General features: G+C 45.3%; 1 protein-coding gene across 4 annotated transcripts in view; it reads left to right on the forward strand.

The window, feature by feature from the left end:
* Nucleotides 1–925: 925 nt before the first annotated feature.
* Phf20 (PHD finger protein 20) overlaps nucleotides 926–25,798 on the forward strand; it is a 103,471-nt gene continuing 78,598 nt past the window's right edge. For 3 of the 4 annotated variants that reach the window (XM_070007173.1, XM_070007174.1, XM_070007175.1), the window contains exon 1: nucleotides 992–1,071. The gene's annotated coding sequence lies outside the window, so the exon portion shown is untranslated. Of the gene's footprint in view, nucleotides 1,072–25,798 lie in introns of all 4 variants that reach the window. The other variant, XM_070007172.1, reaches the window with a different exon arrangement.

The following is a 25,798-nucleotide window of genomic DNA, read 5'->3' on the forward strand; positions in this document are numbered from 1 at the left end:
TTTTTTTCCCCCTAGTAAGAGGCAATTTTAGCATTTCTCTGTGGCAATTGGGAAGTCCTACAGGGGAAACATTTTAGACTCTTCAGTAGGGCTGCAACTTTGATCTTGGTCCCTAGAGACAAAGTGCAGCTCTTTTTTTCTCTTCAGCAATTGAAATTCTTTCCTGTGAGTTAATGACCCAAAGTGGAGGAGAAATTAGAGCAAAGGTGCGAAGGAAGCAATAGTGAGAAGGAACTTGGCTCATTTGAGGACCTGAACATGTAGGGAAGATGGACGAGTGACAAGGAAAAAGAGGAAAGTTAAAAACTCAGATTATGAAGGGCTGAGTAGAAAGTCCAAAAGAAGATTTCGACGTGCGGGGAGCCGGTAGCTCACACCTGTAATACTAGCAACTCAGAAGGCTGAGATCTGATGATAGCGATTAGGAGCCAGCTGGGGCAGGAAACGCCGCGAGACTCATATCCAATTATCCACAAAGAATAAGACCTCTGGTTCAAGTGAGTAAAATAAGCTCAGAGACAGCGCCCCGGGCACGTCCAAGAACCAGGGTGCGCGCGTGCACACACACACACACAATTTAGATCTGAATCTGAAAAGAAGAAAACAAGCCTTTGAGCAGTGCATGGCGTTTTAAAAAGCTGTATGTGAAGAATAGATTGGAAGATGGAGAGTAATTGGGTGGAGAGACCTTTGGAGACCAGGGTTGTGACCGGGGAGGGAGGGAGTAGGAAGCAGAATGAACAGTGGAGACGGATAGTGTCCGGTCCCGGCTTCGCCGGATTTCAATGGTTACTGGTGAGTAGGGACTTCGTGTTCCTTACCGGGCGACGGCTTGGTTCCCGCGCGGCAAGGCAGTGGGCGTGGCCTTCGCGAGCCGTCGCCACGGAGATAGGAGGGGCGGGGCCAAAGGCGGGGCCACTAGGGCGCTGCGTCACTCAGTGGTGGCGATAGTGCGTGTATGTGGGGGGCGGGGGATACGCTGGGCGCGTCCCAGGGGTCACGTGGTGCGCAGCACGCAGAATCCTTCTGTCGGTTGGTCCTGGAGCGGCGCAGCAGGAGCGGGGCCGTGAGGTGAGCTCGCGGCGTGGCGCGGCTAGGCGAAGCCGGCTAGTCAAGGCTGGGTTGGGTCGTGCTGGCGACGCGCGCGCGCGGTGCGGGCGGGAACGGTGACGGACGCCACCGCTGCTCTGGTCCCCTTCCCGGCCCCACTCCCCGCCTGGCTCCGCTCGCCTAGCCGGGAGGGAGGCCCGGGGACCGCTGCTGTGAGCGTGGCGGGCGTGCGAGCGGCGCCCAATCCCCGGGGCTGTCCGCGGGAGTGATGGCGGCTGTGGCCAATCAGTGTCGCCCGAGGGGGCTGGGCCGCAGGGTGCGGGCCGGGGCGCGGAGCTGGCCGTGTTGAGGGTGGGGGTTAATCGCCTTAGGGCCTGACCCTGAACTGTGTTGGCTCTCCCGAGCTCCATCACCAGCCCCCTGCTGTCGCCTTCTGGTTTGGGAACGCGGCTTCTTTTATTATCTCTCTCATCCTATTCTGGGGTGCACACCCCTTTCTCAAGACCCTGAATATGGGAGTGTCCCTTTTCTCAATAGTTTTGAAAATGTGGTCGGCGCACCCCTTTCTTAAGCTCTGTCCCTGGGATTTTATCTTTCTCTGAATCCCTCCGAATTGAAGGTTGCGCTCTCTTCCTCCCCCACACTCCCTTTTTTCCAAGCTTTCAGTTTGAATATTCTCTTCGATTTGGGGATTCGCCCTGTTAAAAGGTCCTTCAGACCTACGGTCCGGTAACTAAAGTTTTGATATATTTTCTTATATCCTCACAACTCAGCTTTCTAAGCTCAAATATGACACTTGTTCAGTTTTTAAATTTAGGGGCTACTTCCTTTTCTTAGCCCTCCAAATCTGGAGTACATCGCATTTTCAGGTTCGTGTCCAAATCCTGACGTTTATGGGGACATAGTTCCAGTTTCACAAATAAGGGAATTAACTGCCTTTTCCTTAACTCTGACTTTTGGGTTGCACCTTCTAAGTTTCCCAAACGGCCTTATTCTTAGGAGAGACTCATTTATTTTCTTACCTAAGAGCATATTTGTTTCTTGTTCCTCGTAAAGTTGTACAAAATGCACCACCTTTAGTACAAATGCATTACTTCGGGGATAAAGCCATGTTTGAACTCTGGGCCTGGACACTGTCTCCAAGCTTTTTATACTTCAGGCTAGAGCTCTTATCACTTGAGCCATAGCTCTACTAGCTTTTCTGGTGCTTAATTGGCCCCACGGTTTTCCTGTCTGGACTGGCTTTTGAACCTCGGTCCTCAGATCTCAGCTTCCTGGTTAGCTAGGATTACAGGTATTAGCCACCTTCTGTGAGAGGTGTGAGTGTGTATGTGTGCGCGCGTGTGTTAGGTTGTGTAAGTGCGCCCTAGTCTTGGAGCTTGTATTTAGGCCTTAGGCGCTGGTCCCTGAGTTTTTTTTTTTTTTTTTTTTTTCCAGTTCTGGGGCTGGAACTCGGCCTGGAATAGCGCTCTCTACCATTTGAGACACAACGCCACTTCCGGGCGTTTTCTGAGTGGTTTTTTGGAGATAAGAGTCTCATGGACTTTTCTGCCAGCCTAATTTTGAACTATGATCCTTACATCTCAGCCTACTGAGCAATTAGGATTACAGGTGTAAGCCACCAGCACCCAACCCTGAAGTTTTTTCTTTTTTTTTTTGGGTCCGGTCATGGGGCCTGAACTCTGGGCCTGGGCACTGTCCCTCAGCTCTTCAGCTCAAGGCTAGCACTCTACCACTTTGAGCCACAGCGCCACTTCTGGCTTTTTGCTTATGTGGTGCTGAGGAATCGAACCCAGGGCTTCATGCATGCAAGGCAAGTGCTCTACCACTGAGCCACCTTCTCAGCCCGTTTTTTTTTTTTTTTTCTTGCTCAAGGCTAGTGCTCTACTACTTGAGCCACAGCTCTGCTTCCCGCTTTGTGTGTATGTATATATGTGTGTATGGGGGAGCAGTTAAAGTAGAGATAAGAGTCTCTTGGCTTCAAACCTTAGTTCTCAGATCTCAGCCTCTTTAGGTAGGATTACAGGTGTAAGCCACCAGATCCTGGCTGGTCTGTGGATCTTAAGCGTGGTTTCCTACCCTTTATAGCAACTCAAGATTTTTTCAGGCTAGGAAGGTGGCTCAGTGGTAGAGTGCTTGCCTCACATGCATGAGGCTTCTGGGTTTGATTTCTCAGCACCACATAAGCAGAAAAAGCCAGAAGTGGCCCTGTGGCTCAAGTGGTAGAGGGCTAGCCTTGAGCTGAAGAGCTGAGGGACAGGACAATGCCCAGGCCGAGTTCAGGACCCATGACAGAATAAAAAAAAAAAAAAATTTTTTTTCAGTCCTCTATTTGCTTCCCTCTTTGGAACCACATTCCCTTTTAGGTGCTCTCTCAGTTTCAGTCCTCTAAGTGAGGATCTGCACTTCCTGTGCTTCTGTGGTCTTCTGAGCACGCTTCCTATAGTCACACCTCTTGAATTCCCCCTCCCCCTGGGATTCCTTTCCTAAAGTGGCACCTGCACATGGCCGTGTGTGTGTGTGTGTGTGTGTGTGTGTGTGTGTGTGTGTGTGTGTGTGTGTGTGTGTGTGTGTGTGTGTGTGTGTGTGTGTGTGTGTGTGTGTGTGTGTGTGTGTGTGTGTGTGTGTGTGTGTGTGTGTGTGTGTGTGTGTGTGTGTCTTGGGGCTTGAGTTTAAGGCCTGAGTGTTTTCACTGAGTTTTTTTTGCTTAAGGCTAGTGCTCTACTACTTGAGCCACAGCTCACCTTCTGGCCTGTTCCTGGTTAGTTGGAGATAAGAGTTCCATGGACTTTCCTGATCATGCTGGCTTTGAGGCATGATCCTCACATCTCAGTCTCCTGAGTAGGTATAATTGCAGGCATGATTGCCTGATGTCTGTTTTACCTTTCTACAAGCAAGAACTCTTCTTTCATAGCTTGCCTTATGCCCAGGCATTTTCCAATTTCTGCTTCCCTTTGGATACTGTTTGCTTACTGAGTGATTGCAGACTCCTCAGTCCTTCCTCTTGTGTTGGAGATGACCTCCAGACTAAGTCTGTCTGACCATTTGGCACTGGATTCAAACTGGAAAAGCATCTGCTTGCATTTCTTTGGCTATTTACTGTATTCTAATCCTCTTTGATTGCTTGCTTCCAGTAAGATTTTGGTTAGATGGGTTGTTTTCTCCCTGTGCTGGTATGTGTATGTGAACCTCTCAAGAGATTTTTTTCCCCCCTAATATATATATATATTTTTTGGGTCCGGTCGTGGGGCCTGAACTCTGGGCCTGGGTGCTGTCCCTCAGCTCTTCAGCTCAAGGCTAGTGCACTACTACTTGAGCCACAGCGCCACTTCCGGCTTTTATCTTATGTGGTGCTGAGGAATTGAACCCAGGGCCTCAAGCATGCAAGGCAAGCACTCTACCACTGAGCCACCTTCCCAGCCCCACCCCCCCAGTATTATATAGTTTCTAACCCATAAGATTCTTCCTCTACTGATTTTCTTTATTGGTCGGTTGTGGGACTTGAACTCTGGGCCTGGGTGCTGTCCCTTAGCTCTTCAGGTCAAGGAGAGCTCTACCACTTGAGCCACTGTGCCACTTCGGGTTATCTGAGTGGTTTATTGGAGATTACAGTCTCAAGGACTTTCCTACCCAGGCTGGCTTTAAACCCTGATCCTCAGATGTCAGTCTCCTGAGTAGTTAGGATTATAGGTGTGAGCTGCTGGTGACCAGCTTGGTTTTCTTTTTCTTTTTTAAATCAAGAAATGAGAGCCGGGCGCCGGTGGCTCACGCCTGTAATCCTAGCTACTCAGGAGGCTGAGATCTGAGGATAGAGGTTCAAAGCCAGCCCGGGCAGGAAAGACCGTGAGACTCCTATCTCCAATAAACCACCAGAAAACCGGAAGTGGCGCTGTAGCTTAAGTGGTAGAGTGCTCGCCTTGAGCTGAGGAGCTGAGGGACAGCGCCCAGGCCCAGAGTTCAAGCCCCACGACCGACAAAAAAAAAAAAAAAAAAGAAATGAGGTCATTTGGCTGGCGGTATAGTTCCGTGGTGGATTGCTTTCTTAGCATTTGTGGATGTCCTAGGTCTATCCTCACATAGCTTTGGGGAGGAAGGAGTCTGTGTGTGTGGATATTTATCTCTTCCTATCTCTTCCTCTCTTTTTCTCATCTAATTGATAATCTCCTTTTTTCCTACCCTTCTTCCTCTTTAAAAATGTACAAATACTTGGCAAGCTTGTCTTTTTGGAGCCTTTTAGTAGGTATTTGTATTTCCTTTTCCCTTTCCAAATCTTTCTCTGGGTTTTTCAGGTCAAACCCCGAACAGATTAATTTCTCCACAGCTGGAAACTCAAGTGCTTAGGGGATAATAACACCTCTGACCTCTCTCTCTTTTGGGAAGTACTTGATTATGCAGCTGCAGGAAAGGAGGCTTGAGGCGGGACAGACTTTGCGTCTTGAGAAGCTACACCAGTGGGACAAGGCAGAAATACAGCATTTTCAGGATCAAGACCTGAATCTCATTTGGAAACTGGATGTTTGCCAAATATCTGCTTCCTAGGGATGCTATGAGATTTAATGACACTCCCAAGAACCTGTAGGAATTAGTGGGGCTTGTGGGGAAATGGTCTGAATTCAGTATTGGAACTTGAATAAGATTAACTATTACTATATTTTCAGAACAACTGAGCTTGTACTGTAACAACTTTTTTTTTTTTTTTTTTGTTGGTCATGGGGCTTGAACTTTGGGCCAGGGTGCTATCCCTGAGCTCTTCAGCTCAAGGTGAGCGATCTACCATACTTGAACCACAGAGCCATTTCCAGTTTTCTGGTGGTTAATTGTAGATAAGAGTCTCATGGGCTTTCCTGCCTGGGCTGGCTTTGAACTGCAGTCTTCAAATCTCAGCCTCCTGAGTAGCTAAGCTTACAGGCATGAGCCACCAGTGCCCAACACAACTAACTTTTTGTGGATGAGAACCTTAGAACTAAAGTGTCTTAGATTCCACATTTAGATAAAACAAATGTGTTGGAGTTATGCCTCAGTTGGTAGAGCACTAGTCGTTGAGCGAAAGCATCAGGAGTCTAGTCCCAGTTTTGTATCCAGTAAACAAATGAAAAAATTTGAGGTCTGTTTGAGCAGTATCTAGTAAAATAAGGTATACTGAAAATGAACAGATACTTTGTCTATTTATTTGGCTGTTTGATATTTACTTGTGTATTGCTGTACATTGCATTCTTAGTGTATCCTACAGTGCTTCTCAAACTTGAATACAAATCACCTGGGGTCTTGTTAACATGCTGATTCTAATTTGTTAGATCTATGAAGTGATGTGAGTTTTTGCATTTCTAAATTGCAGGTGATTCTAATGTTACTGAATTGCAACTTTGAGTAGCTAGAGATTCCATACACAAAGCCAAAAGAGTTTTTAGTGAAAATAGAAAGGTAATGGTTAGCTTTATGCCAGGGTATTGTTTTCATTTTAGCATTTTAGTTTCATCCGTATACACATTCCTTAAAGTTTGGACAAGGCCATTATTTCCTTCTGAGGACTTTTTTTTTTTTTTTTTTGGGTGGGGTGGGGAGCTTGAACTCAAGACTTCATACTGTTGCTCTGTGTTCTATCGTTTGAGCCATGTTTTCAATTCCTTGTTTGCCTTTTGGCACCGGATCTCTGTAGCTTTGCCTGATCTGGATCTTGCTTGAAACTTAGAATATGCATGCCTTAGCTTCCCAAGTTGTTGGGATTACAGATGTGTACAACCATGTCTGGCTTCTGATGACTGTTAGTTGTACTCAGTTACAGTTCTGGTCTGTTTGCCTGCCTGCTTTCCTTTCCTTTTCTCCCTCCCTCTCTTCCTTTCTTCCTTTTTATTTATTTAGAGAGTTGGTATGTTGTTCTAAGTTAGCCTTGAATACATGGGTTCAGTGATCTTTCTGGCTTAGCTTCCTGAGTAGTTGGGAGTATAGTTTTTAAAGTTATACTTAAAGCTGGGTGCCTGTAGCTGACACCTATAATCCTAGCTACTCAAGAGACTGAGATATGAGGGTTGTGTTTCAAAGCTAGCTCAGCCAGTGAAGTCCATGATACCCTTTTTTTTTTTTTTGGTCAGTTGTGGGGCTTGAACTCTGGTCCTGGGCGCTGTCCCTGTGCTCTTCAGCTCAAGGCGAGCGCTCTACCACTTGAGCCACAGCACCAGTTCTGGTTTTCTAGTGGTTTATTGGAGATAAGAGTCTCACAGTGGAGCTGTGGTTTAAGTGGTAGAGCGCTAGCTTGAGTAAAAAAGCTGAGGTTCAGTTCCCAATACTGAGTTCAAGCCCCAGGACTGGCACGAGTGTGCATGAACACACATACACCAAAATCTAAAACTTTTTTTCTTTTTTGTCGGTTGTGGGGCTTGAACTCTGGACCTGGGCGCTGCCCCTCAGCTCTTCAGCTCAAGCACGCTACCACTTGAGCCACAGTGCCACTTACGGTTTTCTAATTGGTTTATTGGAGATGAGAGTCTCATGGAGTTTCCTGTCCGGGCTGGATTTGAACTGTGATCCTCAGATCTCAGCCTCCTGAGTAGCTAGGATTAAGGTGTGAGCCACTGAAGCCCAGCAAACTTTTTGTTTTCTATTTATATTGTGAAATTTATGTGCTTGAGTATTAAATATTTTATGCTTAAATGTGAACTTTTTTTTTTTTTTTTTTTTGTCAGTCATGGGGCTTGAATTCTGGGACTGGGCACTGTCCCTAAGCTCTTCAGCTCAAGGAGAGTGCTCTACCATTTGAGCCACTGTGCCACTTCCAGTGTTTTCTGGTGGTTAATTAGAGATGAGTCTCACAGACTTCTTTCCTGGGCTGGCTTTGAACAAGTGTGAGCTACCAGTGCCTGGCTAAATGTGAACTTTTAATTTATATGTTTTTTGTGGGTCACAAGACTTGAACTCAGGGCCTGGATGCTGTTCGTGAGCTTTTTTGATGAAGGCTGGTGGTATTCTACCATTTTGAACTACAGCCCCACTATCTGAACTTTTTTTTTTCCTTTTCCTTTTTGTGATACTGAGAATTGAAGCTACTTTGTGCATGCTAGTCAAGTGCTCTGCCGCTGAGCTATACCCCAAGCCCTCATAATTGTTGACATAGAATCTTTCTTTTCTTTTTACTTTTTTTCTTTTTTCTTTTTTTTTTTTTTTGTCGGGGGCTGAACTCTGGGCCTGGGCACTGTCCCTCAGCTCTTCAGCTCAAGGCTAGCGCTCTACCACTTGAGCCATAGTGCCACCTTGGCTTTTTTTTTTTTGCTTATATGGTGCTGAGGATGCCTCATGCATGCGAGGCAAGGACTCTACCACTGAGCCAACTTCCCAGCTCTGATATAATCTTTCTAATAAATACTGTATAGTTAGCTTGTTTCTGTGGGTCCTCATCTGTCTTCCTATCAGATTAGGGATTGAGATATCCCAAATCAAGCCTTAGATGATTGAATTTCCCGAGTCCTTGGTTTTCTAGGTTCTGGAAATGTGCCTGAGAAAAGCCAAGGTAGATGGGAGGAAAAGGAGGATATAGGAATATAATAAAGCAGCAGATTTGCTCAAAGTAAACTGTACACATCTATTATTACAGGCTGGGAATGTGGGTTAGTGGTAGAGTACTTGCCCAGCATGCATGAAGCCCTGGGTTTGACTCTTCAGTACTATATACACAGAAAAAGCCAGAAGTGGTTCTGTGGCTCAAGTGGTAGAGTGCTAGCCTTGAGCAAAAGCTCAGGGACAGTGCTCAGGCCCTGAGTTCAAGCACCAGGACTAACAATAAAAAAAAATTACAATGGGGGCTGGGAAGGTAGCTCAGTGGTAGAGTGCTTGCCTTGCATGCATGAAGCCCTGGGTTCGATTCCTCAGCACCACATAAGCAAAAAGAAAAAAGCTGGAAGTGGTGCTGTGGCTCAAGTGATAGAGCGCTAGCCTTGAGCTGAAGCTCAGAGGGACAGCGCCCAGGCCCAGAGTTCAGGCCCCACAACTGGACCTCCCCCCCAAAAATTACAATGAAATCTCTTATGTTGTTAATGTATGCTAATTAATAACATTAATATTAAAATAATGTTAAAAATAAATGTCAAGGTTAAAGTAGGTGGCTGAATCTTGAATGGACTGATCTGTTGCTAAGTGGGTGCTCTAGAAGATGACATTCTTTCATGGGTTCATGATTCTGATGTTCTCTCTCCTTCTGTACCCATAGGTCTATTCTAGGTTTCTCTGGGTTTTTCCATTCTTAATGTCTTAGATTGTGTGTACCTGTTTCCCTGACTGTTACCTTTCATGGCTTTTTCTAGTATGATCCTATTCTAGGGCCTAATCAGGATGAGCCTGAATAACTAGACTATTTTTTATCCTTAGAACTCCCTTAGCCCTTCTGTTATTCTCATGAATGTCAGATCATCTTCAGTAGCAGTTTTGATGTGGATTTGGCTCTGGTCCTAGCTCTTCTACTCACCGTGAGGCCTCAGGCAAGTCATTTAATGCTACTGGCCCTTCTCTCCATTTGAAAACTAAGGGGCTGATTAGATAATCAAAGTCTCCCTTGTTTTGAGTCTCTGTCATTCCCTTGCTTAGAAACTCAGTTGTCTATGGAGCTGTTGTAGAAGATCTGATTTCCTTCACATGCTTTGTTAGGCAGACTGCCAGTCACTTCCTTGTCTGAGTAACTTCTGCCACTGTCTCTTTTCTAGCCTCTAGTCCTCACACCCAGCTTCAGCATTTTTATGCTTCCATGTCTTCTGCCAGTTGTGGGCTATATTTCATTCAAAAACTGCCTAAAATGCTCATGTCTGCCTGGAGTTCTTGTCAATGATAGATGCTTCCTTGTATCACTAAGAGGGAGGCTGGATTTTATATACAATCATACCAACTTATTTTTTTCAGTAACATAATTTTGTTATCTCAGTTCTTTTAGTGGTACTTGAGTTGAAATTCAGGCCCTTATACTTGCTAGCCAAGTGCTCTAGTACTTGAGTAACACCTATGTGGCTGCTGGTGACTCATGCCTGTAATCCTAGCTACTCAGGAGGTTGAGATCTGAGGATAGTGGTTCCAGCCCTCAAGAGAATGAGGAAGGCTTTTGAATTGAAGGCCAGCCTGGACTACATATTAAGACCGTGCCTCTGTGCTGAAGGTGGTAAACCACCTGCCTAGCAAGCTTGAGGCCCCACTTCAGTAACACCAAAAAGAAAAAAAAATTTACTCCAGAGGGGCTCAGGATGTAGCTCAGTGGCAGAGCACCTGTTTAGCATGTTTGAGACAGTACACACACAAACCTTGATTTTAACTAAATAACAAATGATTAAAATAAACAGTTCTTATTTGGAGAATAATTGTCTGTTTATTCTTAGTTGCTGGTGCTGCCTGGAATTTAAGATTCAAAAGCAGGCAGGGAATGTGGCTTAGTGGTAAAGTGCTTGCTTAGCATGCATGAAGCCCTGGGTTTGATTCCTCAGTACCACATACACAGAAAAAGCCAGAAGTGGTGGTATAACTCAAATGGTAAGAGTGCTAGCCTTGAGCAAAAAAAAGCTCAGGGACAGTGGCCAGGCCTTGAGTTGAAGCCCCAGGACTGGCCCCCCCCCCCAAAAAAAAATCAAAAGCATATTTATTTTTTGGCCAGTCCTGGTGCTTGAACTCAGGGCCTGGATGCTGTCTGTCCCTGAACTTCTTTTGCTCAAGGCTAGCATTCTACCACTTGATCCACAGTGTTACTTCTGGTGTTTTCTGTGTATGTGGTACGGAGGAATTGAACCTAGGACTTCATGCATGCTTGGCAAGCACTCTATCGCTAAGCCACATTCCCAAACCATCAAAAGCATATTTCATTTCCTGACTTCTCTCCCTTTATCTTTCTAAGAAGTAATATAAGGGACATTTGTATTTTTCTTCATTTTGGCCCAAATATATTCTTAGTTACTCATCTTGAAAGAGGATTATGCTTGTCATATATACTTTTCTCAGGGACTTTCTACTATATATAGGTTGTTGACTAACAGTGGGACAATGTAATCAAAATTGAAGTCTTGTAGCCAGGTACCAGTGGCTCAAGCCTAGAATTGTAGCTACTCAGAATGCTGAGATCAGAGGATCATGGTTCTAAGCCAGCCTGGGCAGGAAAGTGCATGAGACTTTTTTTTTTTTTTTGGGGTCCAGTCGTGGGGCCTGAACTCTGGGCCTAGGCACTGTCCCTCAGCTCTTCAGCTCAAGGCGAGTGCTCTACCACTTGAGCCACAGCGCCACTTCTGGCTTTTGTCTTTTTGCTTATGTGGTGCTGAGGAATTGAACCCAGGGCCTCATGCATGCAAGGCAAGCGCTCTACCACTGAGCCATCTTCCCAGCCCTGCATGAGATTCTTACTGCCAATAAACCACCAGAAAACCAGAAGTGGTGCTGTGGCTTAAGTGGTAGAGTGCTTGCCTTGAGCTGAAGAGCTGAGGGACAGTGCCCAAGCCCAGAGTTCAAGCCCCACAACTGACAAAAAAAAAAAAAAATCAAAAAGGAAAAAAAAAATTGAAATCTTGATTTTTTTTTTTTGGGGGGGTCCGGTCGTGGGGCCTGAACTCTGGGCCTGGGCGCTGTCCCTCAGCTCTTCAGCTCAAGGCTAGCGCTCTACCACTTGAGCCAGAGCGCCACTTCTGGCTTTTTTCTTTTTGCTTATGTGGTGCTGAGGAATCGAACCCAGGGTCTCAGGCATGCAAGGCAAGCGCTCTACCACTGAGCCACCTTCCCAGCCCTGAAATCTTGATTTTATAAGAACAATTTGTTGACTATGCTAGATCTGCCCTATCTACAGCTACTTTCTTTCATTCTATTTTTTTTCTTTTTCTTTTTTTTTTTTTTTTTGCCAGTCCTGGGGCTTGAACTCAGGGCCTGAGCACTCTCCCTGAGCTTCTTTTGCTCAAGACTAGTGCTCTACCACTGGAGTCACAGCACCATTCTGGCCTTTTCTGTTTATGTGGTACTGAGGGATGGAACCCAAGGCTTCATACATGCTAGGCAAGCATTCCACTACTAAGCTACCTTCCTAGCCTCTCTACAGCTATTTTCTTTTTCTTTTTTCTTTTCTTTTTTGTCAGTTGTGGGGCCTGGACTCTGGGCCTGGGTGCTGTCCCTCAGCTCTTCAGCTCAAGGCCAGCGCTCTACCACTTGAGCCACAGTACCACTTCCAGCTTTTTTCTTTTTGCTTATGTGGTGCTGAGGAATTGAACCCAGGGCCTCATGCATGCAAGGCAAGCGCACTACCACTGAGCCACCTTCCCAGCCCCGACTTCTGGATTTTTCTGCTTATGTGGTGCTGAGTAATTGAACCTAGGTCCTTATGCATGCAAGGCAAGCACTCTACCACTGAGCCACCCAGCCCCTCTGGTGGTTTATTGGAGATAAAAGTTTCACCAACTTTCCTGCCTGGTCTGGTTTCGAACCGTGATCCTATGATCTCAACCTCTGAAGTAGGTAGTATTGTAGGTGTGAGCCACTGGCGCCTACCTTGTCTCTACTTCTACCACTGAACCATATCTCTAGCCTCTTTTTTTCAAAAATTTTATTTTATATTAATTAACTTATTAATTAAATTATTATTATTTTTTGGTCAGTCATGGGGCTTGAACTCTGGGCCTGGGTGCTGTCCCTGCGTTCTTCAGCTCAAGGCTGGCGCTCTACCTCTTGAGCCACAGTGCCACTTCGGGTTTTCTAGTGGTTTATTGGAGATCAGAGTCTCACGGACTTTTCTGCCCGGGCTGCCTTTGAACTGTGATCCTCAGATCTCAGCCTCCTGAGTAGCTAGGATTACAGGCGTGAGCCATCGGAGCCTGGCTTTTATATTTGTTTTTTGAGACAAGGCCTTGCTATATAGTTCAGACTCACCCTGAGCTCAGGATCTTCCCATTTTAGTTTCCCATGTACTGGATTATAGTCATAGGTCACTATGCCCAGCTTAAAGGTCTTGTATTTTTTCTGATCTGGTTCTCGGGCTTGAACTCAGGGCCTGGGTGCTGTCCTTTTGTTAATTTATTGGGAATAAGAGTTATAAACTTTGGTGCTGGGGCTGGCTTTGAGCTGTAATCCTCAGATCTCAGCCTCCTAAGTAGCAGGTATTTTTTGTTTATTTTTTTTGGGTAACACAGTGATGCTTCAGTTAAATACAGTAAGAACAGTTTAGTCAGATGTGTTTAAGACTCTTTCTGAGAAGGAACTCACACATAACTCACTCCAGAGCTAAAGACTATAGACTGTAGAGGCTAAAGCCTCCAGGATCTGAGAAAAGTTACAGCTTTTTTGTCAGGCGCCAGGATTGTGGCCTGTCTTCAAGTGCCTCATTCCCTGTGCTTTTCTTCTTTTCTCCGATGGATTTGTAACAATTCTATTCTTATCCATGGAGAGCACTTCTCAAAGAGCTTCCACATGATTAGGTCCTTTAATCCCTACAAAGGGATGATTCTACCCTTGTCCAGTGAGAAAGCTGAGGTTATCTCACTTAGCAAACATCTGAGTGCCATCTCAAGTCACTGCTTGTTAAATGTTCAGGAAAAGTTCTTCTCTTGGGAGAGATCAGCTCAAATAGGCAGTCTCAGTGTTGAGTGATGAGTGCTGTGGACCAGAAGGTAGGTTAGGCTGTCATGGGAGAATGTAGGAGTGTACTCTGATCCACTAAGCCCTTCAGGAGGCCATGATTAGGACCAGGGAGGCAGAGGAAGTGAACTGTTTTTGCAGAGGTCCTGGAGGTTGTAACTGCAAAGAGTACATGTGGCAGGAGTAAGGGCTGCAAGAACAGTTAATAACTTGGAGAGCCTATTGTATGTCAGGCTCTGTGCAATTCACTATTGCCTTCAAATTTTTATGAGAGAATGCAACAGGGACACATACTGTCCCTGACTGTTACACAGATGAGGAGCTTGAAGCTCAGAGAGGAAATGATGTGTGTAAGATTATCTGAAAAGTAGTGCAAAGTAGGCTGGGAATGGGCATAGTGGTAGAGTGCTTGCCTAGTTGTATGAAGTCCTGGGTTCGATTCCTTAGTACCACTTAGCAGACAAGGCCAGAAATCCTGCTGTGGCTTAAGTGGTAGAGTGCTATCCTTGAGCAAAAGAAGCTCAAAGACAGTGTGCCCAACACTGGCAATAAAAAAAAAAAAAAATCTGAACAGTATGGAACGAGGATCTAAACCCAAGCAGTCTTACTCCAGAGTTCTGGTTTAAAATCTCTGTGTGCTAACTGGGCGACAGTGGCTCATGCCTGTTATCCTATATAGTCAGGAGACTGAGATGTGGGGATTATGGCTTAAAATCAGCCTGGGCAGGAAAGTCTGAGACCTTTTTTTTTTTTTTTTTTTTTTGCCAATCCTGCAGCTTGAATTCAGGGTCTGGGCTTCTTTTTTTTTTGGGTCCGGTCGTGGGGCTTGAACTCTGGGCCTGGGCTCTATCCCTTAGCTCTTCAGCTCAAGGCTAGCGCTCTACCACTTGAGCCACAGCGCCACTTCTGGCTTTTTTCTTTTTGCTTATGAGGAATTGAACCCAGGGCCTTAGGCATGCAAGGCAAGCACTCTACCACTGAGCCACCTTCCCAGCCCCAGTCTGGGCTTCTTTTGCTCAAGGCTAGTACTCTACCATTTGAGTCACAGTGCCACTTTTGGCCCTTTCTGTATCTGGTACTGAGGAATTGAACCCAGGCTTCATGCATGCTAGGCAAGCACTCTTCCATTAAGTCACATTCCCAGCCCCTGTGAGACTCATATCCAGTTAACCACCAGAAAACCAGAAGTGGAGCTGTGACTCAAAGTGTTAAAGCACTACCCTTGAACAAAAAAGTTCAGGGACAGCACCCTGGCTCTTGAATTCAAGCCTTATGACCATCTAAAAATAAATAAACAACAAAAAACAAAAAATGATATGATGATGTATATACATGAAATATGTAAAATAGTATTTGTTGGTTGGCTAGGAATGTGGCTTAGTGGTAGTGTGCTTGACTAGATTGCATGAAGCCCTGGGTTCGATTCCTCAGTACCACATAAACAGAAAAAGCTGCAAATGTGTACTGTTGCTCAAGTGGTAGAGTGCTAGCCTTGAGCAAAAAAGCTTAGGAACAGTGCTCAGGCCCTGAGCTCAAGTCCAGGACTGGCAAAAAAAAATTTGTTAAATAGGCAGTGAAAATGTCAATTCAGAGGGCTGGGAAGGTGGCTCAGTGGTAGAGCGCTTGCCTTGCATGCCTGAGGCCCTGGGTTCGATTCCTCAGCACCACATAAGCAAAAAGAAAAAAGCTGGAAGTGGTGCTCTGGCTCAAGTGGTAGAGTGCTAGCTAGCCTTGAGCTGAAGAGTTGAGGGACAGCACCCAGGCCCAGAGTTCAGGCCCCATGACCGGACCCAAAAAAAAAGTCAATTCAGGGGCTGGAAAGGTGGCTCAGTGGTAGAAGTGCTTACCTTGCATGCATGAGACCCTGAGTTCGATTCCTCAGCACCACATAAGCCGGAAGTGGCGCTGTGGCTCAAGTGGTAGAGCGCTAGCCTTGAGCTGAAGAGCTGAGGGACAGTGCCCAGACCCAGAGTTCAAGCCCCAGGACTGGACCCCCCCCTCCAAAATAAAAAAAAAAAAAGAAAGAAAATGTCAATTCAGTTAGGTGATACTGTTTTAGGTCTAGCGAGTTTATCAGAGCTGGGCACTGGTGGCTCACACGTAATCATAGCTACTTAGGAGGCTGAGATCTGAGGATCATGGTTCAAAGCCTGGCAGGGCAGGAAAGTCCATGAGACTCTTATCTCCAATAAACCACTAGAAAACTGGGAGTGGCGCAGTGGCTTAAGTGGTAGAATGCTTGCCTTGCGCTGAAGAGCTGAGGGACAGTGTCCAGGCCCAGAGTTCAAGCACTAGGACTGACGGAAAAAAAAAAAAAAGTTTATCACTGGAGGATTATTGTTCTATTGAGTTGCAGCATTTGCTATTAGACACTGGTAGAGGCAGAAACTAGGCTACCACTCAGAAAATGGATGCTTTGAAGTGGGTCCTATAAAATGATGAGTAAGGGAAAAAGAAGACAAAATGAATGAGAGTGGGAGATGGGGAAGGGAGGTGGTAAGGACATTGCCTGTATAGCACAATATGCTCTACAGACCTTAAACTATGATGAGGAGAAAAGAAGGCACTTTTCAGGATAAGATGATTAGTTCAGTGAATTTATGTAATGTGCCACAGATCTTAGAACAAAAGTAGTCTGTAGTCGGTGTGGTGTGTGCCTAGTACTGGAAGGCTGGGTAGGAATATTTTGAATTCAAGGCCAACCTGGGATATATAGCTTAAAACAAACAAAAAGCCTTGGAGTGCTTCTGAAAGATCTAATGATCTAAACACCTTATCTTCTGAATGAATAAACTCAATGCAAGTTTGCTGTCTGTCTGAGTTTTAATTATAGTAGAAAAAAAAAAAAAACGGCTTTTGGAGAAAGTATGTGTGTAGTGTGAGTGTGGGCATACGCAAATATACATGCTGTTCTTGGGGTTTGAACACTGGGCCTGGGTACTGAACTTGAGCTATCTTGCTCAAGGCTTGCATTCTACCACTTGACCCATAGCTCCACTTCCAAATTTCCGGTAGATAATTGGAGATAGAAATCTCATGGATTTTTTTTTTTGGGGGGGCGTCTAGTCATGGGGCCTGAACTCTGGGCCTGAGTGTTGTCCCTCAGCTCTTCAGCTCAAGACTAGTGCTCTACTAGGCTCTACTTGAGCCACAGTGCCACTTCCAGCTTTTTTTCGCTTATGTGGTGCTGAGGAATCAAACCCAGGGCCTCATGCATGAAGGCAAGCGCTCTACCACTGAGCCACCTGCCCAGCCCCTCTCATGGATTTTTCTGCCTAGGCTTATTGAACCAGGATTCTCAGATTTCAGCCTCCTGAGTAGTATTACAGACTGAGTCACTAGTGCCTGGTTCAGAGTCACCAGTGTCTGGTCATGCTTGTTCCCTTCATTCCCACACCCATCATGTGGCCTGTGTGCTGTCCCTGAGCTCTTCAGCTCAGGGTGAGTGCTCTACCACTTGACCCACAGCCCCACTTCTAGTTTTCTGGTGGTTTTTTGTTTGTTTTTGTTTTTGTTTTTGTTTTTTGTCAGTTGTGGGGCCTGAACTCGGGGCCTGGGCGCTGTCCCTCAGCTCTTCAGCTCAAGGTGAGCGCTCTACCGCTTGAGCCACAGCGACACTTCCTGGTGGTTTATTTGAGATAAGAGTCTCACAAACTTTCCTGCCCAGGCTAGCTTTGAACCTTGATCCTCAGATCTCAGCCTTCTGAGTAGCCAGGATTACAGGAGTGAGCCACCAGCACCCGCCTCTTTTTTCTCTTTTGTAGACAGATTCTCACTATGTTGCCTAAGCTGGTCTGGAACTCCAGGATTCAAAAAACTTTCCTGCTTTAGCCAGGTACCAGTGACTCACACATATAATTCTAACTTCTCAGGAGCCTGAGATCTGAGGATCCTAGTTTAAAGCCAGCCCCGGGCAGGAAAGTCCATGAGACTCTTCAATTCATTACCGGAAAAGTGAAAGTGGTACTGTGATTCAAAGTGGTAGAACTCATAGACAGTGCCCAGGCTCTAAGTTCAAGCCCTATGACAATGAACACCACACCAGCAACAACAAAATTTCTGCATCAGTCTTTAAAGTAGCTAAAACTATTGTTATATACTACTATATATATATACTACTATATATATATATATATATATATATATATATATATATAATTTTTTTTTTTTTTTTTTGGTCAGTTGTGGGGCTTGAACTCTGGGCCTGGGCGCTGTCCCTCAGGTCTTCAGCTCAAGGCAAGGCTCTACCTCTTATTTTTTTTTTTTTTGGGGGGGGGTCCGGTCGTGGGGCCTGAACTCTGGGCCTGGGCACTATCCCTCAGCTCTTCAGCTCTAGGCTAGAGCTCTACCACTTGAGCCACAGCGCCACTTCCGGCTTCTTTTTCTTTTTGCTTATGTGGTGCTGAGGAATCGAACACTGAGCCATCTTCCCAGCCCCAAGGCTCTACCTCTTGAGCCACAGCGACACTTCTGGTGGTTTATTGGAGATCAAAGTCTCACGTCTTTTTCTGCCAGGGATAACTTTGAACCATAATCCTCAGATCTCAGCTTCCTGAGTAGCTAGGATTACAGGTGTGAGCCACCAGCGCCGATTCATGTAGTCCTGCTATACTGAGTTTTGAGTAAATATTAAGTTGGTTTTTGCTTTTTTGTTGGTTGTGGAGCTTGAACTCTGGGCTTGGGCGCTGTCCCTGCACTCTTCAGCTCAAGGCAAGTGCTCTACCGCTTAAGTCACAGCACCACTTCTGGTTTTCTGAGTGGTTTATTGGAGATATGAGTCCCACAAGCTTTCCTGCCCAGGCTGGCTTTGAACCATGATCTTCAGATCTCAGCCTTCTGTGTAGCTAGGATTACAGTGTGAGCCACTGCCTGGCATAATTCACTTGTTTTTAAAGTATGATCTATATTTTCTCCAGAAATGCTTGTAAACTGCTCTTTGTTTCTTCTCATTTTCATTCATGATTTATTTGTATGCCAAGTTGTATTCTTCAGATTGAAATGACTGAGTTACAGATTATGAGCAGTTTTGTTCCTTGTATTTAGATTGAGTTAAAAAGATGGCTTGGGGAGGGAAGGGATAGTAGCAGAAAAACAAAGAAGGGAGTAACAATGCTCGATAGGAAATTACTCATGTAACTGTAACTCCTATGTACAGTATCTTTCTTTCGTGGGGCTTGAACTCTGGGCTTGGACGCTGTCCTTGTGCTCTTCAGCTCAAGGCAAGCGCTCTACCGCTTCCGGTTTTCTAGCGGTTTATTGGAGATAAGAGTCTCATGAACTTTCCTGCCCCGGCTGGCTTTGAACTGTGATCTCAGATCTCAGCCTCCTGAGTAGCTAGGATTCCAGGCGTGAGCCACTGGCACCCGACTCTGTACAGTATCTTTACAACAACAACAAAAAAATATTAAAAAGAAAAGAAGATGACTATGGTTAGTGCCTCAGGCAGTATTCCGGTTTTCCTGCTGGGCCACTGTTAGCTGTTGTCTTTTCTGGAAATCTAAAATATTTTTGCTTTTAATAAAATGGTGTAATACATTTAAAAAAGCATCTAGTTGCTTTATCATTTTGCATTCAAATTCTGTTTATTTCTTAAGGCATGAATATAAACATAGCAACAACTTTAATAAAGAGGAAATGGTTTGTTTTCCTGAGATAATGCTTCCTTTGTGTGTGTCTGTGTGTATGTGTGTTTGTGCCAGCACTATGGCTTGGATTGAACTTGGGATCTTATTGTCTTGCTTGACTTTCTTTTTTTTTTTTTTTTTTTTTGTCGGTCGTGGGGCTTGAACTCTGGGCCTGGGCGTGAGCCACCAGCGCCCGGCTTCTTGCTTGACTTTCTCAACTATGGCTGGTGTTTTATCACTTGGGCCAGACCTACAGTCCAGAATTTTTGCTGGTTAATTGGAGATTGAGTCTCTTAAGACTTTTCCTCCTGAGTAGCTAGGATTACAGGTTACAGGCCTGAGCTATCAATAGCCTTGCTTTTTTTTACTTTTTTTTTTTTTTTTTTTCCAGTTGGTCCTGAGGCATGAAGCTTGAATTTAGGGCCTGTGGGCCCTGAGGTGTTTTTTTTTTTTTTGGGGGTCCGGTCGTGGGACCTGAACTCTGGACCTGGGCGCTGTCCCTCAGCTCTTCAGCTCAAGGCTAGTGCTCTACCACTTGAGCCACAGCGCCACTTCTGGCTTTTGTCTTTTTGCTTATGTGGTGCTGAGGAATCGAACCCAGGGCCTCAGGCATGCAAGGCAAGCGCTCTACCACTGAGCCACCTTCCCAGCCCTTTGTTTTTGTTTTTCTCCAGGCTAGTGCTCTGCCACTCAGTGCCATTTCCAATTTTCTGGTGGTTAATTGGAAGTAAGAGTCTCACAGAATTTCCCACCCAGGTTGGCTTTGAACCATGATCCTCAGATCTCATCCTCCTTAGTAGCTAGGATACAGGTGCAAGTCACTGGTACTGGGCTTCAGTTATTTTTTTTTTAATATAATTTTGTTGTTATTATTAAGGTATTGAACAGAGGGCTTACCATTTCATAAATCAGGCAATGTGTACAGTTCTTTTTGGACAATATCAGACAATCCTGTTAAATTTTTTAAATTGCCAGGCAATTGCTCTTCCATGGAGGCAAATCCCCAATCCAGTTACTTTTTTTTTTTTTGGTCAATCCTGGGGCTTGAACTCTGGCCCTGGTGTTGTCCCTGAGCTCTTCAGCGCAAGGCAAGCGCTCTACCACTTGAGCCACAGTGCCACTTCCGGTTTTCTGGTGGTTAATTGGAGATAAGAGTGTCACAGAGTTTCCTGCCTGGGCTCGCTTTGAACACGTATCCTCAGATCTCATTCTCCTGAGTAGCTATGATTGCAGATGTAAATCTGCCCAGTTCCTGTAACTTCTAGTAAGAGAAATGTTTCCTGCCTTAAAGAGCTTTGAAAGTTGTTGGCTCCTGAGCATCTCAGTTTCTTCCGTTTCATTTCTGTACTATGGAAATATTACATTTAGGTTTTTTTTTTCCCCCTTCGGTCGTGGGGCTTGAACTCTGGGCTTGGGCACTATTCCTCTGCTCTTTAGCTCAAGTTGAGCGCTCTACTGCTTGAGCCACAGTGCCACTTCCGGTTTTCTATTGGTTTGTTGGAGATAAGAGTCTCATGGACTTTCCTGTCCGGGCTGGCTTTGAACTGTGATCCTCAGATCTCAGCCTTCTGAGTAGCTAGGATTACAGGCATGAACCACTGGCACTCGGCTAGTTTTGATTTTTTTTTTTTTTTTTTTTTTGGTAAGTCGTAGGGCTTGAACTCTGGGCTTGGGCGCTGTCCCTCAGCTCTTCAGCTCAAGGCGAGCGCTCTACCACTTGAGCCACAGCGCCACTTCCGGTTTTCTGGTGGTTTATTGGAGATAGGAGTCTCACGGTCTCTCTTGCCCGGGCTGGCTTTGAACTGCGATCCTCAGATCTCAGCCTCCTGAGTAGCTAGGATTACAGGTGTGAGCCACCAGCGCCTGGCCTGGTTTTGATTTTTTTTATCTGATTGTTGCAAAGATTCAATAAGAAAGTTATAGGTATATAATTCTTGTATTAGGCTGGGAATGTGGCTTAGTGGTAGAGTGTTTGCCTAGCATGTATGAGGCTCTGGGTTCGATTCCTTAGAACCAAATCAACAAAAAATAAAATTAAGTTTTTTTTTTTTTTTTGGTCCCGTTGTGGGGCCTGAACTCTGGGCCTGAGCACTGTCCCTCAGCTCTTCAGCTCAAGGCTAGTGCTCTACCACTTGAGCCACAGCGCCACTTCCGGCTTTTTTCTTTTTGCTTATGTGGTGCTGAGGAATCGAACCCAGGGCCTCAGGCATGCAAGGCAAGCGCTCTACCACTGAGCCAACTTCCCAGCCCTATAAAATTAAGTTTTAAAAATAACAAAACTTACATTAAAAAATTTAAGGGAGAGAAAACTGGGGAGAGAGCAAGGGAAGGGGTGACATTGTCCAAAAAGAAATATATTCTTTTTTTTGTAGGTTGTGGGGCCTGAACTCTGGGCCTGGGTATTGTCCCTGAGCTCTTCAGCTCAAGGCTATCACTCTACCACTTGAGCCACAGTGCCACTTCTGGCTTTTTCTGCTTATGTGGTGCTGAGGAATTGAACCCAGGGCCTCATGCATGCAAGGCAAGCACTCTACTATTGAGCCACCTTCCCAGCCCTGAAATATACTCTTTATCTGCCTTTTGTAACCAATCCCTCCGTATATCACCTTTATAATAACAATAGAAAAAATTTTAAGAATTTATATAATATGGGTGCTATGGTTCATGCCTGTAATGCTAGCTACTTAAGAGGCTGAGATCTCAGATTTCCTGCCTGAGCAGGAAAATCTATGAGACTTACCTCCAATTAACCACCAGAAAACCAGAAGTGGTGCTGTGGCTCAAAGTGGTAGAACACTAGCTTTGAGGGCAAAAACTCAAGGACAGTGCCCAAGCCTTGAGTTCAAGCCCCCTGACCAATACCTCTACCAGCCAAAAGATAGTTTTGTGCATGCTTCCACATCATGGAAAGTCTCATTGGCTTTTCTGCCTCATCAGGCTCTGAATTTCAATCCTCAGATATGCTTTTGAGTAGCTCGAATTATAAGCATGAGCCATCAATACCTGGCTTAATATTCCTTTTAAAAGTAGTGCAGGGCTGGGAAGGTGGCTCAGTGGTAGAGCACTTGCCTTGCATGCCTGAGGCACTGGGTTCCATTCCTCAGCACCACAAAAGAAGAAAGCCGGAAGTGGTGCTGTGGCTCAAGTGGTAGAGCGCTAGCCTTGAGCTGAAAAGCTGAGGGACAGGGTGGGGGGAGGGGGGAGGCTGGGAAGGGAGGTGAAGGGTAAACAAAGGAGGAGGCTGCAATGCTTGGTAAGAAATGTATGCATTATCCTGCCCATGTAATTGTAGCCCCTCTGTACAGTATGTTCTCAAATAAAATAAAATAATATTAAAAAAAAAAAAAAAAGCTGAGGGACAGCACCCAGGCCCAGAGTTCAGGTCCCACCACCGGACCCCCCCCCCCAAAAAAAAAAAAAACTAGTGCAATATTCTTTTGTATAGATGAACCATAGTTCATTTAATTTTTAGATTTTTATTTATTTTTGCCAGTGTTGAAGCCTAAACTCAGGCCCTGGGGGCTGTCCCTGTGCCTCTTTGTGCTCAAAGCTATTGCTCTACCATTTGGGGTCCGGTTATGGGGCCTGGACGCTGTCCCTCAGCTCTTCAGCTCAAGGCTAGCGCTCTACCAGTTAAGTCATAGTGCAACTTCTGGCTTTTTTTTTCTTTTTGCTTATGTGGTGCTGACGAATCGAACCCAGGGCCTCAAGCACGCAAGGCAAGCGCTCTACCACTGAACCACCTTCCCAGCCCCTTGCTCTACCATTTGAACCGCAGCCACACTTTGGGCTATTCCTGAGTAGTTTATTGGAGATAAGAGGCCTTTCCTGCCTGGGTTGCCTTCAAAGATGATCTTCAAGTCTCACCCTCCTGAGTAGCTAGGATTATAGGCATGAGCCACCTGTGTCTGGCAGGAAATATACTTTTAATGAACTGACAGTGGGTTATCATTTCTACAGAGTGTAAGAATGTCCTAAACTCGACGGGTGCTGGTGGCTCATGCCTGTAATCCTAGCTACTCAGGAGGCTGAGATCTGAGGATAGAGGTTCAAAGCCAGCCTGGGCAGGAGAGACCGTGAGACTCCTATCTCCAATAAACCACCAGAAAACCGGAAGTGGCGCTGTAGCTCAAGTGGTAGAGCGCTCGCCTTGAGCTGAAGAGCTGAGGGACAGCGCCCAGGCCCAGAGTTCAAGCCCCACGACTGACAAAAAAAAAAAAAAAAAAAAAGAATGTCCTAAACTCTTGATCCTCTTGCCTTATCTGAGTACTAGAATTACAATGTGTGTGCTGCCACCCCAGGTCATTTTTTGCCAAATTGAAACAAGATTTTTAATTTTTTTTTTTTTTGCCTGGGGATAGAAATGTGGCTTAGTTGTAGAGTGCTTGCCTAGCATGCATGAAGCCCTGGGTTGGATTCCTCAGTACCACATAAACAGAAAAAACCAGAAGTGGCGCTGTGGCTCAAGTGGTAGGTAGAGTGCTAGCCTTGAGCAGAAGCAGTTCAGGGACAGTGCCCAGGCTCTGAGTTGAAGCCCTAGGACTGGCAATTTTTTTCCTTTTTAACCAGTTCTGGGGTTTGAACTCATGTTCTCAAGCTTGCTTGGCTTGGTGTCCTACCACTTGAACTATGTCTCTAGTTTAGCATTTTACTAGTTATTTGTAGTTTTTTTTTTTTTTTTTTTTTTTTGGTCCCATCGTGGGGCCTATCCTTTGGGCCTGGGCGTTGTCCTTTAGCACTTCAGCTCAAGGCTAGTGCTCTACCACTTGAGCCACAGCACCACTTCCGGCTTTTTTCTTTTTGCTTATGTGGTGCTGAGAAATCGAACCCAGGGCCTCAGGCATGCAAGGCAAGTGCTCTACCACTGAGCCAACTTCCCAGCCCCAAGTTATTTGTAGGTTTCTGCCTGGGCTGGCTTTGAACTGCCATTCTTAACATCTCAGCTTCCTGAGTAACTGAAATTAGTGGCATGTGCCACTGGTGCCATCATAAAACATTATTTTGATATGTGTCAATTTAACTTAGGGTGAGGTTATATGGATATAATAGTATCATGTGCCTATTAGACCTTTGCATCTCCCCATCTCTCATAATGTGACTATATATATCTATATTTATATCTATATATGTATATATATGTATATATATATGTATATATATATATATTTGTTTGTTTGTTGGTTGGTCGCGGAGCTTGAACTCTGGGCTTGGGCACTGTCCAAGGCTTTGGGCTCTTCAGCTCAAGGCAAGCGCTCTACCGCTTGAGCCACAGCACCACTTTCATTTTTTTTCTAGTGGTTTATTGTAGATAAGAGTCTCATGGACTTTCCTGCCCAGACTGGCTTTCAACTGCAATCCTCAGATCTCCCGAGTAGCTAGGATTATAGGCGTGAGCCACTGGTACCTGGCTTAATGTGACAATTCTTATACTTTTTTGTCCTTACACAGAAAAAGATCTGTGTGCCCCTGTTAATAAAGGCAGTTAGCTCTTCTTGTTATGTGTTGCAGTTACTTTCTCTCCTGGTTTGTTGTTTGTGAAAGTGCCCTTTGAACTGTGCTACTTATATTAAAACTTTCATTATCATGGATGTAGGGGACATTGACTGAATACTGTATTTAAGGAAATAAACTAAGCTTTCTGTGTGTGGAGCAGTGGGCTCCACTTTGGGGAAATTTGGATGTAGAGGAGTAATTTGAATTCTTGCCAAAATCTTGATAATGGAATCCTACATGAATACCGATTGCATCAGACTTTTTTTCTCTTGTGAAATTTCCCCTGTGTCCATATTGAACGGTCTTTCTTTTCGTCTCGTTCTGCAAGCTGAAGACTTTTGGAATAAAAAGCTGAAGCTCTGGAGAATTGATAAGTTAAAATGATTTGTGTTTAAAAAACTAAATGCAAGTAGTAAAAAAATGTACTTCTTATTTTGTTTTTTAAGTTCCTTTATAAAAGTTCTTGCTTTTGCCGGGCACCAGTGGCTCATTCCTGTAAACCTAACTACTCTGGAGGCTGAGATCTGAGGATCGCAGTTCAAAGCCAAACCCAAACCGGGCAGGAAAGTCCATGAGATTTTTTTTTTTTGTTTTGTTTTGTTTTTTGGGTCCGGTCATGGGGCCTGAACTCTGGGGCCTGAACTCTGGGCCTGGGCGCTGTCCCTTAGCTCTTCAGCTCAAGGCTAGCGCTCTACCACTTGAGCCACAGTGCCACTTCTGGCTTTTTTCTTTTTGCTTATATGGTGCTGAGGAATCAAACCCAGGGCCTCTGGCATGCAAGGCATGCGCTCTACCACTGAGCCACCTTCCCAGCCCCTCCATGAGATTCTTATCTCCAATAAACAACCAGAAAACTGGAAGTGGCACTGTGGCTCAAGTGGTAGTGTGTTTGCCTTGAGCTGAAGAGCTGAGGGACAGTGCCCAGGCCCAGAGTTCAAGCCCCACGACTAACAACAAAAAGACCAACCCCCCCTCCAAAAATAACCCTCCAAAATTCTTGCCCCCCCTCACCGTCCCTCCCTCCCTCCCTCCCTCCCTCCCTCCCTCCCTCCCTCCCTCCCTCC

Source organism: Dipodomys merriami, unplaced genomic scaffold (assembly GCF_024711535.1).
Source record: "Dipodomys merriami isolate MVZ:Mamm:240054 unplaced genomic scaffold, mDipMer1.0.p SCAF_7, whole genome shotgun sequence".
Taxonomy (NCBI): Eukaryota; Metazoa; Chordata; class Mammalia; order Rodentia; family Heteromyidae; genus Dipodomys; species Dipodomys merriami.